This window comes from Chrysochloris asiatica, unplaced genomic scaffold (genome assembly GCF_000296735.1).
Source record: "Chrysochloris asiatica unplaced genomic scaffold, ChrAsi1.0 scaffold00070, whole genome shotgun sequence".
NCBI classification, from domain to species: Eukaryota; Metazoa; Chordata; class Mammalia; order Afrosoricida; family Chrysochloridae; genus Chrysochloris; species Chrysochloris asiatica.
Window position 1 is genome coordinate 239486 of NW_006408588.1, and position 21271 is coordinate 260756.

The following is a 21271-nucleotide window of genomic DNA, read 5'->3' on the forward strand; positions in this document are numbered from 1 at the left end:
ATAAAGTAACTGAAAGAAATGAGAAATAAAAGAGCAGAACAGAACATTTCAAGGGCAGCTCATGAAGACAAAGTATTATAATGAAACTAAATGGAAAGAACATGTTTAGCATTTCCCAAATGGAAAAACTGAAGAAAAAAAGCAAGTCTCAATTTGCAACACTGAAGGATTCTACAAGCAAAACGGAATCTTGGTATGGCACTGTAGGATAAGCACTAGACAGAAAGGTCATTTTGAACCACAAGGTGGGTGATTCAAACCCATCACCCGTTCCTCAGAAATCCTATACGGGATCGTTATGAGTTAGAACTGACTCAATGTACTTAACAAGATGGGCAAATATTGAATGATGTAGGAAGCATCAAAAGAAGATGGAAGAAGTACAGAGTCAATAGACCAGAAAGAATTGGTTAATGTTGTCATCTCAAGAGATACCATATGATCAAGAACCGATGGTATTGAAGGAAGAAGTCAAACTGGACTGATGAAAAACTAGGCTCCAGGAACTGATGGAACACAAATCAAAATATCCCCATAAATTGTTTCAGTGCTGGAGGTGCATACTTGTCTCTGCAAAGAAATTTGGAAGACAACTACCTGGTCAACCAATTGTAAGAGATACATATCTGTGCCCATTCCAAAAAAAAGGTAACCCCAAAGAAAGCAGAAATAATATTATTAACGTTGCATGCAAGTAAAATTTTGCTAAAGATGGTTAAACAGCAATTGTAGCAGTAAATTGATAGGAAGTCCCAGAAATTCAAGCCAAACTTAGAAGAGAATGTGGAACAATGAATATTTTTGATATCATATACATCTTGGCTGCACACAGAGAGCACAAGAAACATGCTTACTTTGCTTTGCTGACAATGCAAAAGCATTCAACTGTGTGGATCATAACAAACTGTGGATAATATTGAAAAATAATGGTATTCTGGAACACTTCATTGTACACATGAGGAACCTTTGCATAGACCAAGAAGCGGTTGTTTGAACAGAACGAGGAGATAATGAATGGTTTAAAATCAGGAAAGTTATCAGCCAAGGTTACATCCTTTCATCCCACTTATTCAATCTGCATGCTGAACAAATAATCTGATAAACTGGATTATATGACGAAGATGTGGCATTGGAATTTGAGGATGACTCAGAAACAACTTGCAATACGCACATGGAACAACATTTCTTGCTGTAAGTGAACTTAAAATACTCACTGATTAAAGGTCAAAGAAAATAGCCTACAGTATAGATTGAACCTCAATGTATATAAAAAGAAAGTTCTCACAACTGGACCAATAAATAACATCATGATAAACAGAAAAGATTGTTTCTGGAAGGTCACAACCTCAAAAACCGGTAAAGCACAGTTCTACTCTGAAATATATGTGGTTGATATCAGTTGAAATTGGCAACGGTAGCTTGTTTTTGTGTGTATATGTGGATGTTTAGTAAACTGATTAGTCTATCATTTGGCAGGACAATAAGATATAGTATCAAAGGATGTTATTTCCTGGGAAAGAATTTTCTGGAGCAATATGCAAACATTAATCAAATCTTCTGGCACTATCTCTGAAAATATTTAACTGTTATTAATAAAATTTTCATAGTCCTGGTGTGGCGCTATAGGATGAGCACTGGACTGCTAGCCACAAGGTTGTGGTTCAAACCCACCAACTGCTCCTTGGAAACCTATACAGAGTTTCTAAGAGTTGGGATGGACTCTGGCACTTTATAACAACAAACATTCAAAAGCAGTCTGTCTCTCCTTCTTCCAGTCTGGAAGCTCCCCTGAAACTACCCTGTGGGTGACCCACTGTAGGTGGCATAGCTTCCAGCATCACAGTAACATACAAGCCACCACAGTACAACATATGGACAGATCAGTGATACAACCAGAATGCTTCTTAGAAGCCAAGATGTTGAGACTTCTTTCTCATACTTCAAACATATTATCAGAAGGGACCAATCTGTGGAGAAGGACATCACGATTGGTAAAATGGATAAAGTGAAAAGGAGGAAGACCCTCTAATGAGATGGATTAACACTGTGATAGCAGCAAAGGGTTCAAATGTAACAACAATTGTGAGGATGGTGCAGTAGTATGTTCTACTGTTGTGCATTATGAGTTGAAACCAACTCATAACCAACAAGTTGAAGAAGAGGAGTGAATTGTTGAATAAAAGGAAAGTATAAAGGCAATTAGAAATAGTATTACATAAGATCAACTCTAGTAAGCTATGATATTCTCCAATAACTAATTCTTTCTGTATGTGGATCTTGGTCATCTTCAGAGGATTATAAAAACAAAAACAAAAAGGAAGATTTTGTTTTACCAACTGCATCAATCCTCTTACGCTGTTGCTTAGATCCTCTCCACCCACAGACACTATGAAATATCTTTACGTCTCCTAGTATACCCTGAGTAACAGTACTGACTCCAGGCCATCAATTTTCCAGTGTCTTTATAGTTTTTCCCTGGTCTACTGTAGTGTTAGAAGTGAGCTGTTCATTTGGTTCAGACAGCTTACTTTCAAAGGAACTACAAACTCTTCTTTTTAATGTAAATGCTACAGCTAAATATCACACATAATATATTATAATCATACATTCAGCCATGGAGTAAGTCATTCCTCAGACTGACATGAAGTGCAAATTGAGGATAAGAGCACAGCGTTACCACAAATACTATGAGAAACACAACAAATCAGCATAGACTTTCACTGAATAAATTGCCAGGTTTTAAGGCCTGTCATCAACAAAGATTTCCTTGGAAAAGTTGCTTCTAGTTTTAAGGGTGGGGGTCTGTTTTACTCTCTAAACCATTGTTTGTTTCCAGGCAATTTGGTTTCCAACCATCCATTGTATACAGCTAACATCAACTGCAGCTGCTGCATAATTATCCTTACCACTTATTATTGTCTTCTTTCTTTTATACTACCAGGACTATTTCAAATTATCCAAAAAACAGTTCTGTGAGAGTATCGCTTTTGGTCCCATTTTACAGATGAGGAAGCTGCAGCTGAAGGGTTAAATGATTTGAAATTGAGACACAAGTTCTTGGAAGGAGGATTTACGAGTACATGTGGACAGAGAGGTATAGACAGTTGAGCCTATGTTTTTTAATTGCTTTAAAAGAATAGATGTAACTCTTCTCCATAGCTGTGTATATAGGGAGTCAAAGTAGCAAGCAGTCAAGTATACAAAAAAGAAAAGCGGCAACTAAATTAGATCAATATGTTGAAAACGACCATTAAGACCTGTGGCAGCAAACAGAAGTTAGAGTTTTGAAAATAAGAGATTTTCAAAATAAAGATGAGGACAGGTCAAGGAGTTTCTGTCAAGGGTTCCAATTAAAAATTACTGAGTGGATGATAGCAAAGCAGTGACTGGGTCATACCAAAGGCACAAAAACAGCAGACAGATATACACATTTTGGAAGTTATATATAAAATAATATTAATATCAAAATACATTTATAGAGACTATCTAACTTGTGGACTACTTGGCTCTGAATCCCAGTTCCGTACTTGCTAGTTTTGGGTCTTTGGGTAAATTACTAAACCTCTCTGTTTATCAGTACATTCATCTGGACCATTATCACCTAGAGATGGGTATTAAATAATTTAGTCCAGGTAGAGCACACAAAAGACTAACTTGTACAAGAGGACTTCAAGAGGTTCATGGAAAAATTAAAAGGTAATGAAATTTTTCTATAAAATTTTGGAAGTTCCCTCATAATCTTTCCTTTAGTAAGTTCAAAATTCACATTTTCATAGCTAATAATATGATTCTTTTCATACAGTGAAGTGTTCTCCTGCTGGTTGTTGCTGTACTGATATAGGGTTTTCCCCAGAGTGAATGGTGGACTTGAACCATCAACCTTGTGGTTAGCGGTCCAGTACTTATCCTACAGCACCATAAAACACATGTATTAACCAGGTGAAAATCAAAAGAAGAAATTCTCAGATGATAAAGATGTTATGGCAGTTGGAATACAGGAAGCTTCTCAGAGAATGAAAGATGCTTTTCTCACACTTACTCATTGAGCCTGGAGAAAGTTACACTTTGCTTCTCCAACTACATATTTAATGTAAAGGTGAAGGAGAAAACACAAACCATGTTGGCCACTCTTTTTCTATAACCAGAGAGCTAGCTTGAACTTTGGTGTTAGATGAAGAAAAATCTTACTTTCTCTAAGGAAAACTCTCACATAAGTTTGTAGCCTAAATTTACACAATTGGGGAGTGTGTGTGTGGCTGGGTGTCTCATGTGAAGATATGTGTTGTTGTTTTTTCCTAGTGGCCAAATATTGATCCAACACTGATGGTGGTAGTGGTGTGCTTGTGGAATTGGTTCCGACTCATAGTGAGCCTGCATATGGTTTCCAAGGCTCCAAACCTTTGCAAGAGCAGAAAGCCTCATCTTTCTCCCACAGCACTGATGTTGTTGGTGTTAAGTGCAGTCGAGTTGGTTGCGACCCTGAATAGGAAACCCTATGGTCTCCAAGGAGCGACTGGTGAGCTTGAACCACCAACCTTGTAGTTCAAAGGGCTCTGCAGTCTGGCACATTAACTCACAGCAAATCTGCTGCACAAGACCTTTTTTAAGTGTTGAAGAGCAAATATGTCAGCTTGAGGACTAAGGTGAGCCTGATCCAAGCCATGGTATTTTCAATAGTCTCATATGCATGTGAAAGTTGAACAGTGAATAAGGAAGACCATAGAAGAATTGATGCATTTGAGTTATGGTGTTGGAGGAGAATATTGAAAGTGCCATGGGCTGCCAAAAGAACAAACAAATCTGTGTTGGACAAAGTGCAGCCAGAGTGCTCCTTGGAGGCCAGGATGGCCAAAATTCATCTTTCCTACTTCAGACATGTTGTCAGGAGGGACCAATAGCTGGAGAAGGGTATCATGTTTGGTAAGGTGGAGGGTCAGAGAAAAAGAGGAAGACCCCCAGCAAGATGGATTGGCAAAGTGGCAGCATCGATGGGCTCAAGCATGGCAACAATTGTGAGGTTGGCTCGGGATCAGACAGTGTTTCCTTCTGTTGTGAATAGAGTCGCTATGAGTTGGTACTGACTCGAAGGCACATAACAATAACATAGATACATGTATTTAAAATACATTTAAAGAAATAAATAGGTGATAGAGTACCTGTCAAAACAGTAGCAGATGACTTTGTTGTTGTTAAGTGACATCGAGTTGGTTCTGATTGATAGCGACCCTGTATAGGGTTTCCAAGGAGCAGCATGTGAGATTCAACTGCCAACCTTGTGGTTCAAACCAACTTTGCAGTCTAGTACATTAACCCACAGTGCCACACCAGGACTCCAGCAGATAATGAAAAGAGTGAAAAATTCAATGCTTACACATCAAAGTTCATGAACAAGTTTACAAAAGATAAAAACCAGCTGAAGAGACAAGTGATACTAGATGCTAGCTTTAAAAACAAAACTCCAGACTATAATGAAGAGAAATAAATAGCTAGGAACCATAAAAAAAAGTTGAGGGAAAAGAAGAATAAATTAGAGTCTAACGTGTGAATGATTAAGAGCTTTAGAAAGCGTTCTTAAAAAGATAGAAGTAACTATATTATTATTATGATGATTATTATGGTGAAATACGCATAATAAAACATTTGTCAATTCAATCATTTCCACATATGTAATTTAATGACATTGATCACATTTTTCATATTGAGCAGCCATTATTTCTATCATTTTCAAAATTATTCAGCTACCATTAACAAAAACTCAGTGTCACCTGAGCAAAAATTGCCCATTGATCTTAATTTTGAGGCACCATTGAGATAGCATAGGTGGGAAACCATTTCTTGTTCTTACCAGAAAAGCCGGAATCTGGTGTGGCACTGTGGATTCAAAGTTGGTTTGATCCACAAGTAAGTGATTCAAGCTCACAGCCATTCCTCAGAAACCCTATGCAGGGTCACTATGGATCAGAACCAACTCGACGGCACTTAGCTAAAACAACAACCACCAATAAAAGAAATGATACTCAACAAAATTTATTTTGATCTTTAATCCTGGGTCTCTCTTCTTACACTTCCTGCACATTTTTTTTTTTTTTACAACTACTGTTTCACTAGGTACTTATAAAGTACGTTTTGCTTAATTTTTTAAAAAAAATAAAAATTCTCCCCTCTAAAAAAGACACTGGAGTAGAATAGAAAGGAATGTCAGGAAACATGACTATAGAAAGCTTGTAAGCCTGTCTTCAGCCTATAACTGATTGGAATACCTAAAAGGGATTTTAGAACTTGCCCCGTGAAATAGGTCTCTTGCTGAGCCTTTGCAGTGTATAGGACTTTAGGTGGAATCCTGAGCCCCATCCAGAACCTTCTGAGGTGGGACATTCCCACTAGAAAAGACAAGCAGACCAGCCTAGAACACCTAGCACAACAGTAAATTCATCTTCAAAAAAAAGATCAACAGGGAAAAACCAAAAACACAAAAATGGTAGTATGATTGGCTACTACAAGAATAAGCAAGTTGTTTACCCAGAAGCCATCAAGGCAAGCAATCAAGTCCCTTCTGGACAAACCCCCTCTAAGACTGAAACTCAAAGGGAGCACATGAGCAGGCAGGTAAGCTTGCTGGCAACCACATTGGTCTACTGGTGACTGGAAGAGGGGGAAAGGCAGCAATGAAGAAATGGGCTGAGTTCAACTACATTCCATAGACTCCCATTGACCTAGAGATGACAGAGAGAAGAGGAAGGGCTGGTTGGTCCAAAGTATGGTGAGACCAGGTGACACCTGAGCCTGTGGACAAGGATATAGCCACAGAGGGCTAGAGCTGAGAGTGAAGCAGCCAGCTGATATGAAGTGAAGGAAGATGCACAAGAATACCCAGACTTGCAGATAGTACCCATTTGACCTAGCCTCAAAGGCTTGATAATCAGAACTCAACTAGGAGAAGACAAATAAAAACGAACAAACAATTTTTGACAAAGGAAAAGAGGATAAATTGCTACAATTTGATGAACTTGACCTATACTCATGAATGAAGTAGCTCAAAATATCAAGAGAGGGAAGGAGTCTTCACATCAAGTACCAATGGTATCCATTCTGTAGAGAGGGTAGATAGGGACAGGCAACTTAGACATTGGCTATCTAAAGTGGGGTCAAGAAAGGCACAAAGTGACTGGTTTACAAGGTTTAATGAGGGAGTTTAGTTTGGAGTGTGTGGGGGAAAGTAGAGTACCCAGTGAATAGTTTTTATCTTGTCTAGATGGGTCTGGTAAAAAGAGATGGGGATAAGATTCTTAGGATTCAATAGTGAGTAATTGTTATCATGACTAATTGCTACTGTCACAATTGTAAAGGTAGACGTTTTGTAACAAAAACAGGGGAATGGTTCATCTTACATTCCAGAAAGAGAGGACCCAAGACCATCCAGGGAGAAGAGCACAAGCAGAACGCGGAACCCTATCCAGAGAATCAGCGACACCAGAGATGGAGGAAGAGATGGGGACATGGAGAAAGGGAGCAGCTGAGGACTCTAGATTCATGGAAAGAGAGGGACTGAGAGCTGGAGGCCAGGAGGCAGGCTTGCAGAATGTACCGTTTTGTGGTTTAAATTATTATATATGCCTCAGTGTTAAAAAAAAAAAAAAAAAGAACTAAAATAAATAGAGAGAATTACTATTAACTGATGGTACATGGAGGAGATTATAATCCATGTAATGAAACAAAGTATATGATTTGTTGAATGTAAAACTGATGATCTGCCCTGTAAACTTTCACTCAATTCATAATAAAAACTTTAAAACAAACAATCAAAAAACTCACCTCCTAAGGCAGAAAAAATATTTAGTGATAACAATCTTTTTGCTTTAGGTTAGATTTTTTTTTTTTTCCTTAAATTCGGTACACTTAAAGTTCAGACTTTCTATCACAATCTTTTCTTCTTTTAAAGGGTGTCTCTAACACTCTATTATTTGAGGATGGCCTGTTTAGCTGTCTTAAACCAATGTAAATTAAGAGGGTCTTCAGCCTTTGTGATGTCATCATGGGTCTGACTGAGTGTTGCAGTCAGCTGTTCTCTCTCTGTGGTTGAAGCTATGCAACAGCCCACAGATGACATTTATACTAAAATGTGCAGCCTCTATAAAGTATACAGTATCATCTCCAGTCCCCAAGGTGTGTCTACCTTTTCCAAAACCATGGCTAAAACTGGCCCACAGAATTGCTTGATAGTTTTGCACTTACCTCCATGTCCCTAACTTGTGATCTCCCACATGTTTCTTCCAGTGTCTACCTAGCATCTCTTTCTGGACTATTTCTTACCATGTTTCCATTGATGGCCACTTCACATTGCCAAATGCTCGACTTCTCTGAGAGGCTTCTACTTTCAGTATACCACAAAGGGGAGCAGTTAGACATTAACTTCATGTTTTGGATCTTCTCATTCCTTTCTGATTATTTCTGCATGCTTCTCTCCACTTTGACTTGGAGGTAGGGGGACAGTTTCAACACAAAGGAGGTGGTAGAAATACATCTGTCTTCCTACCATCATCTGTTCTCTTAAGTACCTGAATTCTTCCTCAACCTCTACCATAGGTAGAGTCCAAATTCCTTCAGGTCATACCATTCAAGTCTTTCTATTTGGGCTCACTTTTCCTTTGAGTCAATAACATGAAAGACTAGAAGAAATGAAACCAAATTATTTAAAAAAACAAACAAACAAAAAAAAAGGATAATGCTTGGCTTAGTATTACAAAACAAGAGTCTTTGTTTGCATCCAATGGGCAATAATGCAAATTACACTTTGCCACTTTTTAAAAATTAGGTGCAAATGGTAATGTTGTTAGATGCAAACAAAAATGTGGGAGCTTTAAGTCCTCCCAGAGGCACCTGGAGGAAAGTCTTGGTGATTAACTTTTAAAACATCAGCCATTGAAAACTCTTTGGGGCACAGTTTTACTCTGACACATATGCATTCACCATGAATTGGAACCAACACACCCACAATTGTTTATATCTTGCTTTATTCTCATTATAAAGGATGCTGAGGAGCTTTCATCTAGGGAGATATTCAACAACACTACAACGTTAAAACTGCCTCTACTACCCTTCTTTCATCTCGACACATACAAAATTACAGAAGCCACATTGCTTTCTAATAAATGCCTAGAATATTAGTTTTCCTTTCTCATTTTGTTGTTGTTAAGTGCTGTCAGAGCAGCTGGTAAGCTTGAACATCTGACCTTATTGTTCAAACCAACCTTTCAGTCCAGCACATTAACCCACAGCACCTCACCATAGCTTCTTCCTTTCTCATAACATTCATCAAATTCTCAGTTACAATTTAATGTTGCTGCCACTGCTTTCTGAGATCAGAAAGGTGGGGCAGGATATCTAATTTTGTAAAACCTGTTCCTATATTATGATGTAAGAGCCACTTGCATAGACTCTCCCAACATCTTTATTTGCTTGAAACACTTTTTAGAGCCTGCTTTGGTCTTAACAACCTGACTTGATCTATTTTCCCATTTCTGATCCCATGATGTGTGTTCTCATTTTCAGCCTCATTTTCATTCACCTTTCTTGATTGTGATGCTTGAATTTTCTCTTATGCTATTGCCTTTGTCTTTCTCCTTGATCATTTGGAGTCTTTCTTCCTACTGAGCTCCTTGTGTTTACCTTCAAGAAATCTGTTCCTCAGAGATCAAATCCCAAACCTTCTTCCTCTTTTTAGTCACCCCATCAGTATTGCAACTTATTTCTTCTACTCTGTTGAAAGATCACAGATGCAATGATATCTACCATTTCTTTTTCCATCTTCCTCATGTGCTGTTCTCTTCGTAATCCTCTACTCAATTTTCCATATTATAAATGTCCATAGACACATAACTGTCAAACTTATACGATCATTTTAATCATGAAATTTCGTTTGTATTGCAGTCAGCTTTCCATTCCAGTCTCACTGCTCTTTAACATTAGGCTTTAATGGGCAAAGGAGTGACAGTTCATTGGATGTCATAATATTAGTTAGTTTGAAAGATCTAGCCATTGCAAAAATGCCATTTTGACTGCATTGTTTTTACTTCACTGCATAGTTTCCCAATGTGAAGAAAATATATAAATAAAAAGTAAAGCATCAGCAGGAAAGCCCTTCACAAAAACAATCACATAGTTTAAACTATGACCCTTTTCCTTCTTGTGCTGGATTCTGTTTCCATGAACTGCTCAAAGAAAGCAACGATACATTTCAGGGCAAGCAGATTTACCACAAATCAGGTGGAAACCCTGACTCTCCAAAATGCCATATTCAAACTGGTGACATATAAGGTGACAGATTCAGACTCCCACAACTAATGTGCTTCTGCCTCAAAGGTCATACTTTTTCTTTTCATGACTCACACCTTACTATTGCTGTATTGTATGAGGCTGCATAAAGCTATTTGCGTATTATCAGTCCATTATATTTTATATCAATGTCAACCAAAGCTTTTGACCAATTTATTCTTTACAGAAAGATAATGTGTTGCTACATTAGTCTTTATAGATGATGTATTGATAAATGAATGAATTAAGAGTTTCATCAGAATAGATGCACAGGACCAAAATAAATCATGAAAATGTAATTAATTATAGACTTTAAAGGTCACTATAAATAAAATGAATATAGGTAATATTAAGGCTAAGAAGAATACCATAAATAATGCCTTGGAAAACAGTAATCAATCAGTATCCTAACAAATAAGGAAGGTGTTATTAGAAAGGTAGGGAGAATCTCTTGCCCTCTCTCAGGATGCAATGGTCTCCATAATTTAAGATGGCTTTGTGTAGTTTGAGTGATAAGACCTTTGTGAAAAGATATTTCACAAATTTGAATACTTTATAGATGTCTATGGCATATCCTCTCCGGTAATGATTTATAGCCTCGGAAACCCTGTGCAGGGTCACTTTGAGTCGGAACCGACTCCACGGTACTTTTAACAACAACAACACTGGAGTTCTGGTGTGGTGCTGTGGATTAATGAGCCAGACTGCAAAGCCGTTTGAACTGCATGTCGGTGGTTCAAGCTCACCAGTTGCTCCTCAGAAACCCTATACAGGGTCGCTATGGCTTGGAATAGACCCAACGGCACTTAACAACAACAACATGGCATATCCAGTGCTTTATTTTTGTTGTTTTTAAGTTACATCCAGTAGGTTCCAACTCTCAGTGAACTGGTTCCCAAGTAGCAAATGGTGGGTTTGAACTGACGACCCTGTAGTTCACAGTCTAGTGCTGATCCTACGGTGCCATACTAGGAGTCCATGCTTTATTTAGATAGCAGAAAAAATGAGCATCAAACCAAATCATCCACTAACAGCACTCTGCTCAGTTAACTTCAAAAATTAATTGTAGTAGCCACACAGAACGCAGACATCAGATTCATGGTTATGGGGTTTATTGTTGATGTTGTTAAGTACCATTGTGTCATTTCTGACCCACAGGGACCCTGTATAGGGTTTCTGAGGAGCATCCAGTGAGCTTGAACTGCCAACCTTAAGGTTCAAACAGACTTTGCACTCCAGCACATTAACCTACAACACCACACCAGGACTCCATGGGGTTTATTTGGGAAGTTAATAGGTTACAATTATGGTCAGAACGTTTACAGCACATTCTTTCAGTTCTTCCAGTTAGAACAGTCTCTCCTCTGCTGTGCTTGACAACCAGGCAGGCCTCCCTGGTCCTCAGCCCCTAGTCTTGGCTGCTGCCCTGCTTGACAACATTACAAAGTTCATTTAATGCTGCTGATAAATGCCCAAAGGGCACAGTACTTCACCATAAGCCTGCACTCCGTTCTAGCTCCAAGGATCATCAAACCCAGCTCCGTTCTGTGAATAAACCTCCTGGCCAAGATTAAAGTGATTTACCTACTGATTTGGCAGGGAAGCCCAACACTCTGTCGCGTACTCTGGCTCTCGGTTCTGCTGCTCCTCTGCGACTCCTCCGGTGTCATAGCTTGCTGTCCCTGGATCAAGGAGTTTCAGTACACAGGGATCTCTGGGTTCAAGTGGCCCACTCGACTCCTGACTCTTCTTTGATGATAGATCCTCCCATCTGCTTCTGAAATGGCTCATTTTAAACCCACATTTTATTGCTAAGTGCTGTCTAGTAAATTCCAATTCATAGGAACCCTATATAGGGTTTCTGAGGAATAACTGGTGTGTTTGAACCACGGACCTGGTGGTTCAAACAGACCTTGTGGTCCTGTGCTTGTCATACAGCACTGCACCAGCACTTCTTAAACTACATTAGAGTTCTAAATTTTTATAATTACAAGTAACAGTCTCAACTGCATTATATCATCTTATCAGCATTTTCTTCCATCTTTTTTTTACCCAGACCTATTAGGAAAACAGTTGTTTGGTGGGAGTTACAAGAGACATATTAAATAATCTACCACAATGCAATAATTCATTTATAACTCCTAAATCATAAGATAAGGAGCTCTGGTAGTGTAGTGGTTACAAATCCAGTTGTGAACTGCAAGGTCAGCAGTTTGAAACTACCAACTGTTCTGCGGGAGAAAGATGAGGCTTTCTGCTCCCGTAAAGATTTACAGCCTCGGAAACTCTGTACAGGGTCGCTACTAGTCGGCACAGCAAGTAGCAACAAGTCATAAAATATTTTTATTTTATAACTGAATTATCCATTTTCAATTCTTCCAATTTCTATTAATAAGCTTAACAAAATGAAACATTCCAGGACATATGAGAGAATGTCAAGAAGTTCATGGAAGTATTTAAAGATGAAAATTTGCCACAAATTTTTGAAGTCCCCTTATAAAGTCCTTCAAGGCAAAAGTTATCACTGAAGTATTAGTAATAGATGTAGCTCTTCTAAAAGGATGAGGATGCAATCATTAACAGAGAAATTTAAAATTTAGTCATTCACACATAAAGCTACCTTAACCATACGATGCTTTAAAATGTACCAATAACTAAAGGATAGTTCGATATCACAATTCATATCTGATCTTATTTGCTTTAAAGAGATCCAATTTGCTCTTATAAAATAAAAATGAAATGAATGCATGTAGTGTCCCATGGTACATCCCTTAGATGCAAATGAAAGAGATGTATTTAGAATCTAAACTAATCATGAATTCTTTGTCATATTTGCAGAAGGAATTGGAGCGCAACCTCATACAATACACCCACAGACTCTTCACTATTTACAGTGTGTTTATGTGACATGACTTTCTGACCTATCAACTTAGCTATTTCACTAGACAGCAGTCATGTAAATACCAACTTAGACTATTACTCAACTGAATAAGAATTAGTCTTTTCATTGTGAGATAATAAATATTCAATATCTCATGAGTATGTATAAATGTGCAAAGCAAAAGAAAGGGCAAACTCTGGTACATCTCTAAATCTTTACTAGAGGAACATAAATTTCCTAGTGTCTTCCCAAAAATTCAAACTAAACATATTTTTAATAACCATTGGAGGGCAAATCTAGTTCTGCATCAGCAAGAAGTCCACTATATTGAGACAGACATAACCATGGAGGAGTTTAATCTCTAAAATTCAAAATACTATAGACAGAGGCTCAGTAAATTGTTGAAATACCTTTGAGACTGTCCAAGCAGAAGACTCTTATGGGAATGATAAATATTAAAAATATTAAGAAGAAAAAACACTAAGGAAAAGTAAAGAGACAATTTTATGACCAATGTAAGTACTTAAATATTTCAAAGGACTTACTATTTTCCCCTTGTATCTTTTTATATTGTTCTCAATAATATAGCTAGTCAAAATTAATTACGTCATTTTGCTTAGTTACAAAAAGACTGTTACAAAGAAAATATAAAATGTATAGACTACTGCCCTTATGTATGATGGAATAAGGTAAATGGATCTGGATCTTAATATTCCTAAGAAAATGTTCATCAAATTAAGCATATTGTTACAGTATGTTAAATATTCTGATAATACTGGTATTTATATTTTAGTATGAAATAAATAAACATCATAAGTGTATAGAATCCTGGTATGATGCTATATGATAAGCACTGAACCGAAAGGTTGATGGTTCAAACTCAAGAATCGCTTCTTGGAAACACTGTATACAGGGTTGCTACGAGTCAGAACCTACTCGACAGCACTTAACGACAGTTATTTATCTAGAGACATTCTAGGTTGATGTATCATCAAGAAGCCAATGGTATTTTCTAATAAACCATAAGTTCCAATTTACCAATTTACCAAAGAGTTTAATAGTTTACTACAAGAGTCAAAAACTCAATTATAATTATAAAGTTTTTGTATTCATGGAATACCAAAATACCCAGAAACCAATAAGGTAATATTCACAATGTAATGGATCATGTCGAAATTATCTGTCATACAAAGAAGCAATGACACATGACATACACATACATTGAGGCTAAAAATCAATTCATTTGAACAGGAAAATATATTGACATAGATATTAAAGTTAGAAATAAATGAAATTAAAAATTAATATCAATGCATCAGAAGAGTTAATTAATGATTTGGATGGTATTATCAAGATTCAGAATAAACTTCTCTCTGAAATTGATCAAACGTGCAATCAAATTGCATTGACAATTATTGACAAATGGAATGCAAAGTTTGGAAACAAAGAGGAAGGATCCGTCATTGAAAAATATGGCCTTGGTGATTGAAATGATTGCTGGAAATCACATGATAGAAATTTTGTAAGACCAAGAACTTCTTCATTGCAAGCATATTTTAAAAATAGCTACACATTTGTACCTCACCAGACGCAATAAAAAGAAATCAAGTTGACTACATCTGTGGAAAGAGACCGTGGAAACAGCTCATTTCATCATCCAAAACAAGGCCATGGACAGACTGTGGCAAAGACCATCAATTACTCATATGCAAATTCAGGATGAAGCTGAAGAAAATTGAAATCAATCCATGAAAGCCAGAATCTGACCTAGAACATATCCCACTTGAATTTAGAGATGACCTCAAGAACATACTTAATGCATTAGACACTAATGATTTAAGACCAGAAGAGTTGACAACAAGAAAGCTAATTTGCTAACATATTAACCTCCATTTCTGTGCCCATTCCAAAGAAAGATAATACAATAGAATGCAAAAGTTTCCTAATATGGCAATTAATATCACATCCAAGAAAAATTCCACTGAAGATAATTTAACACATTTGAAGCAATACATCAAGAGAGAACTTCCAAAAGTCCAAGTCCGATTTATTAAAGGAAGTGGAATGAGGAATAACATTACTTATGTCAGATGGATCTTGGCTGAAAGTAGAGAATAACAACAATAAAAATTTACCTGGGTTTTATTGGCTATGCAAAGACATTCATCTATGAGAATCATAACAAAATATGAATAACCTTATGAAGAAAAGAAATTCCAGAGCAGTTAATTGTGCTTAGAGGATCTTGTACATAGACCATGGGACAGTTGTTCGAACAGAACAAGGGGATGCTTAATGACTTAAAATCAGGAAAATGTGTGTCATAATTGTATGTTTTCACCATACTTATTCAATCTATATGCTGAGCAAAGCATACAAGAAGCTGTATTTTTTAAGAAGGTGATATCAGGTTTGGAAGAAGCCTCATTAACAACCTGTGATAGATAGATGATACAACCTTGCGTACTGAAAGTGAATAAGATTTGAGGCATTTGTTGAGGAAGATGAAAGACCATAGCCTTAAGAATAGATTAAAATTCAACATAAAGAAAACAGAAATCTTCACAAATGAGCTAATAAGCACCATAATGATAAATGATAAAGATAAAAGATTGATCTTGTCATGGATTTTATTTTACTTGGATCCACAATTAACACCCATGGAAACAGCAGTCAAGAAGTCCAATGACATATTTAAAGGTGAATACTTCTTTAAAGTGTTAAAAATCAAACAAATCATTTTGAAGACTAATGTGCTCCTGAACCAAGCCATGGTATTTTCAATCATATTATGCACTTGAAAGTTGACAGACAGGGAGAAGTAAAACTACCTACATCCACCGAAGACATGGTATTGCAGTCAGAAACTTGCAAAAATAGGAATCTTGAAAAAAACTTCTACAACCAATGTCATTTTTCAACTACAAATTAAGAATGGAGACTCAAAATACAAAAATTAACAGCAAGGAGGTTTCTGATATTGAAGTCAAAAAATAGTAAGGAAAAGTATGAAATATTTAAGTATAAATCTGAAAAAATGTGTAAGATGTAGACAATGAAATTTCAAATAAATTGCTGAGACAAATTAAAGAGGATCTAAGAAAAATGGGAGAAATGCCAAACTCATGTGTCAAAAGGCTTTGTTGGTGGTAGTGCTGCTGAGTAAGTTATGATTCTTAGTGACCCCAAGCACACACAAACAAACACTATCCAGTCCTTTGTCATCCTCACAATTGTTATGTTTTAGCCAATTGTTGCTGTTACTGTGTCAATCCATTTTGTTGAGGGTCTTCCTCTTTTGTGCTGAGGCTCCACATTACCAAACATGATGTCCTTCTCCAGGAATTGGTCCTTTCTGACATGTCCAAATTACAAAAGATGAAATCTCACCATAATCACTTCTATGGATCATTCTGACTGTACTTCTTCCAAGACATGTGTTTGCCATGGTACTTTCAATATTTTTTGCCAACACCATAATTCCAATGCATTGATTCTTCTACAGCCTTCCTTATTCATTGTCCAAATTTTACATATATATGAGGCAATTGAAAATATCATGGCTTGGGTCAAGCTCACCTTAGTCCTCAACATGACACCTTTGCTCTCAAACACTTTAAAGAGCTTTGAAGTCCTAAATTGACATATACTTAATATGTCAATCCTCCCATACTCTAGCTATATATTTGACACATTCCCAAACCCAACAGGTATTTTTTGTAGAAATGAAAAATTCATTCTAAAATTTATATCTAAATGAAAAGAACATAAACCAGTCAAGCTTTGAAAAAAACTGCAATTGGAAGACTAATGTTAAAACGACTACTCTGTCAAAAGTCAGTTCTGATTGCTGAAAGTTGAACACCTTTTTAAAAACAAAATTCTTACTGTTGCCTTTTATTATCAGTATCTTTGCACATCCGAACTTTATTTAACTTTGAGTGCTGTAAATATTGTATCTGATAATGATGTTAAGTGCAGTTAAGTCTATTCTGATTCATAGTGACCCTGTATAGTGTTTCTGAGGAGCAGCTGGTGAATTTGAACCACTGACCTTGTGGTCCAGTGCATAACCCCACAACGCCATAGCAGAATAGCATCAGCAAATTACGTGCTGCAAAATTGTATGTGGTACATATTATAAATGTACATAAAATGTACAAAAAAATGGGCAGTCACAAGTATAGTTAATTGTACGTAACTTGAGTCTGTCATAAGTCAGAGACTACCTATATATGATTCCTGTTGTTGTTAGGTGCTATCAAAGCTGTTCCAATTCATATCGACACTATGTACAACAAAATGAAGCACTGTGTGGTCCTGTGCATCCTTATAATTGTTATGTTTATGCCCATTTTTCGGTTACTGTGTCAATCTAGCTCTTTAAGATTCTTCCTCTTTTTCATTAACTCTTTAGACTTCTTATAAAACTATAGGAACTGAGATGGGGCAATACTGGCATCAATGTATGTGGTGAGATCAATGGAGCAAAATAAGTAGACAACATATATGGAGAACTGATTGTTTATTAAGGTGCAAAGGCAATTGAATCATGAAATTATAATCCTCTCAGTGAGTGATGCTGGAACAATTCACTGTGAGTGTAAAATAAAGACCTTAAACCAGACCTTACATCAATATAAAAATTAGCTCAAAATGGATCAGAGAACTAAATCTAAAACTAGACCCATAAAACTGAGAACATAAGGGAAAATCTTTGTGACTTTCAGATAGACAAAGATCGCTTAGATTTGAGACCAAAAACATGTTCCATGAGATACAGTTAGACACCTATTAGGGTGGTTAAAATAAAGAAGTTTGAGATTATCAAGTGTTCTAAAACTGGAACTTAAGTGTATTCCTGGTGGGAATGTAAAATGTGACAAATAGTTTAGGACACTTTTATTAAACCTTTCTGTTTTGTTTTTGTAGAATCCTGATCAGTAGTCAGAAACTTTGTGCTATGAACAAAGCTATTTTAATTCATTACATTTAAAGTCTATTTTCTAGAGGTTAAAATAAAAACCTGACAATATGGGACTCTCTCCAGATATTTTTCAGCCATCACAACTTTAAGAAGAGCATGATTTGCATGGAAACTCATACTTAAGGGTGTATGTTTACACCTTAGTTGTTATGACCATGAAGTTTCAGTGTTCTCACTACAAGGAGCTCTAGCTGATGTACTCCTTTTTTCAACTCCTTGTCGGCTCCAAGAACATTGTTGCCATAGCTGTTTCCAGGCAGTGACTGAACACAGAGAATGAAGGCAGGCCCATTCCTGGAAGACCCAGGATTCCTCAGGAACTTTGACTTGAAGCACTCTTGAAAATCTTATTTCACTTTCCTTTGAACTGCACTGTAGATTAATATGCTTCCACTTTAACTGCCTTTCTTCACTCTGGACATTCCTATATCATGTTCTGACAGTTCTCTTCTCCTGGTCCTTCTCCATCCCCATTCTCCACTCAAGATATGATGATGGTGCTCTCGAGTCGATTCAGACTCATTGCCACCCTATATAGGGTTTATAAGGCTGTAAATCTTTACAGGATCAGAAAGTCTCATCTTTCTCCCATGGAGTGTCTAGTAGACTCAAACTGCTGACCTTGTAGTTAGTAGCCCAATGCATAACCCACTAAGCTACCGGGGCTCCTTTGTGTATTAAATAAATGTATTTAATTAAATAAACATATTTAATCCAATATATGGATCCACTCTTGTGGGACATGTCCTAGTACAATGACTAAAAGAATATATGTTAGATGGCAGGCATACAAAATGTCAAAGAGAAGGCCTGGACTGAAATGTAAATACATTTCTGGAAGTATCCACCCTCAAACCAAACTTATTTCCATGAAATTGAATCTGACTCATAGTGATACTGAAAAATAAAGAGTAGAACAGTTTCATAGTGCTTCCAAGGCTGACTCCTGGTATGGCACTGTGCAATCAGCACTGAACTTAGAACCACAAGGTTGGCAGTTCAAACCCACCATCTGTTCCTCGGTAACCCTATACAGGGTCACTAAAAGAACTGACTCAAGGGCACTCAACAGCAATCAACAGAAATCTTTAGAGATGGACACTACCACAAATTTCAATTACCAAGAAGGTGGTGGGTTCAAACTGCCAACTTTTGGTTAGCAGTCAAGAACTTAGCCATTAAGCCGGGAGCTGATATCCAAGAATCCCATACTTATGCCACAACCCCATACTCTGTCTTATTTCTTTATTCTGTGGGCAGAGGTGAGGCATTGAGAGTTTTTTGTTGTTGTTGTTGTTCTGTTTTGCTTATTGATTGTGTTTTAGAAGAAATTAACAGCAATAGTAGAATGATGCTTTAGATGCTTTAGACTAGGGAATAAATAGAAATAGAAGAACCAGAAAGAAGGCTGTTGGTTTTTTTAAGAGAGAAAATACAGAGGGGCTGTCTGAATAGAGAATAGGAAATGGATATGAGAGACATTGTCAAGACAGGGTGGTGGTGATGGGCTGTGGCGTCAGTTCCGATTCATAGTGACCCTGTTTAAGGTTTCTCAGATTAAGTCTTTATGGGAACAGAAAGCCTCATCTTTATTCCAAGGAGCAACTGGTAAATTTGAACTGCCAATCTTATGGTTAGCAGCCCAACTCATAATCCACTACATTACCAGAGCTCCTTCAATCAACAGAAGTTGACAACTATGTGGCTATGCAGAACAAGCCTTTCTATTAATTGTTTTATGTAAATCCTTCATGTATGAAGTATATTCACTATTTTTTTTTTTTGAACTGAGTATACTGAAAAAATTTCCTGTATATTAAAAACAGTGTGATGTATCTCAATAGCAATCTCAGAGGCGATGACTTACATCATTTTGGAATCTTCATAACATTTATTAAAGATTTCTTTTTCTTATACTTCTTTTAAGCTACATCATGCTGCTACTAGATAAGTAATAACTAAAGGTCAAAAAAGAGAAAATTATTTATAAATAAGAAATAAATGTGATTTCTGTGAGTAGATATTCAGAACTTTAATAATATAGAAATACCGATTAGTCTAAAATTTTAGTGACTTTTCTCTTGACCCAATAATGTGTACTTAAATTATTTTTTATCACTTTATCTTAATAAACATCATGCTAAATAGAACATATTTCATAAAGATTGAGAGGGAAGAATCTTTTGCTGTACTCGTCAATGTCAGAACAATATGGATGTAGTGACAACAACTTATTGACATTCAACCTCCATTCAGGTCTTTCTAGTGCTCCTGACTGAACTACACTGCAGATGAAAGAAAGTTTAAAACTATAGTTCCCAGGACCTCTTGCAGTTAGTGTTCATGTATGATTTTCTTTCAATAAATTAGTTCAAGAAACTGTAAATGGGTCAGAGGATATCTTCTGCTTTTGCTGCTAGCCAGACATTTTGCTGTTAGCTATTCATCTACGAAGAGCTCTGGTAGCGTAGTGGTTACGAAGCGGGCTGTGAACCTCAGGGACAGCAGTTAGAAACTACCAGCTGTTCCGCAGGAGAAAGATGAGGCTTTCTGCTCCCACAAAGATTTACAACCTTGGAAACCCTGTACAGGGTCACTATGAATTGGAACCGACTCCACGGCACATAACAAAAACACTCATCTACAAATGTCCTCAAAGGGGGAGGGGAGTGGGTTGTCATATCGTTTTGTGTGCGTTTGTTTTTGGCAGTGTAGAGGTGGAGGTATAATGTGGATCTACATTTTTGTTTGTGGTGGCAGTGATGGTATGATCTCTGGAGCTCAACTCAGGTTCAGAACTTATGAAATCAAGAAGCCCCTGTAGGAGATTTCTGATTCACCACTGCAAAATACCATGTGGAGAGGACCCAATGGCTCCAGAAACATGGAAACTTAAAGTTTTGTAAGAGAAAGAACAAAGGGGCAGAGGAGGTGAAACTTTTGATTTGTAGATGGTTATTATTTATTTTGTTACCTCTAAAGGAGTTCTGGTAGCATGGTGGTTACGAATTGGGCTGCCAACCTCACGGTCAGCAGTTCTAAACTACCAGCTGTTTCGTGGGAGAAAGATGAGGCTTTCTGCTCCCGTAAAG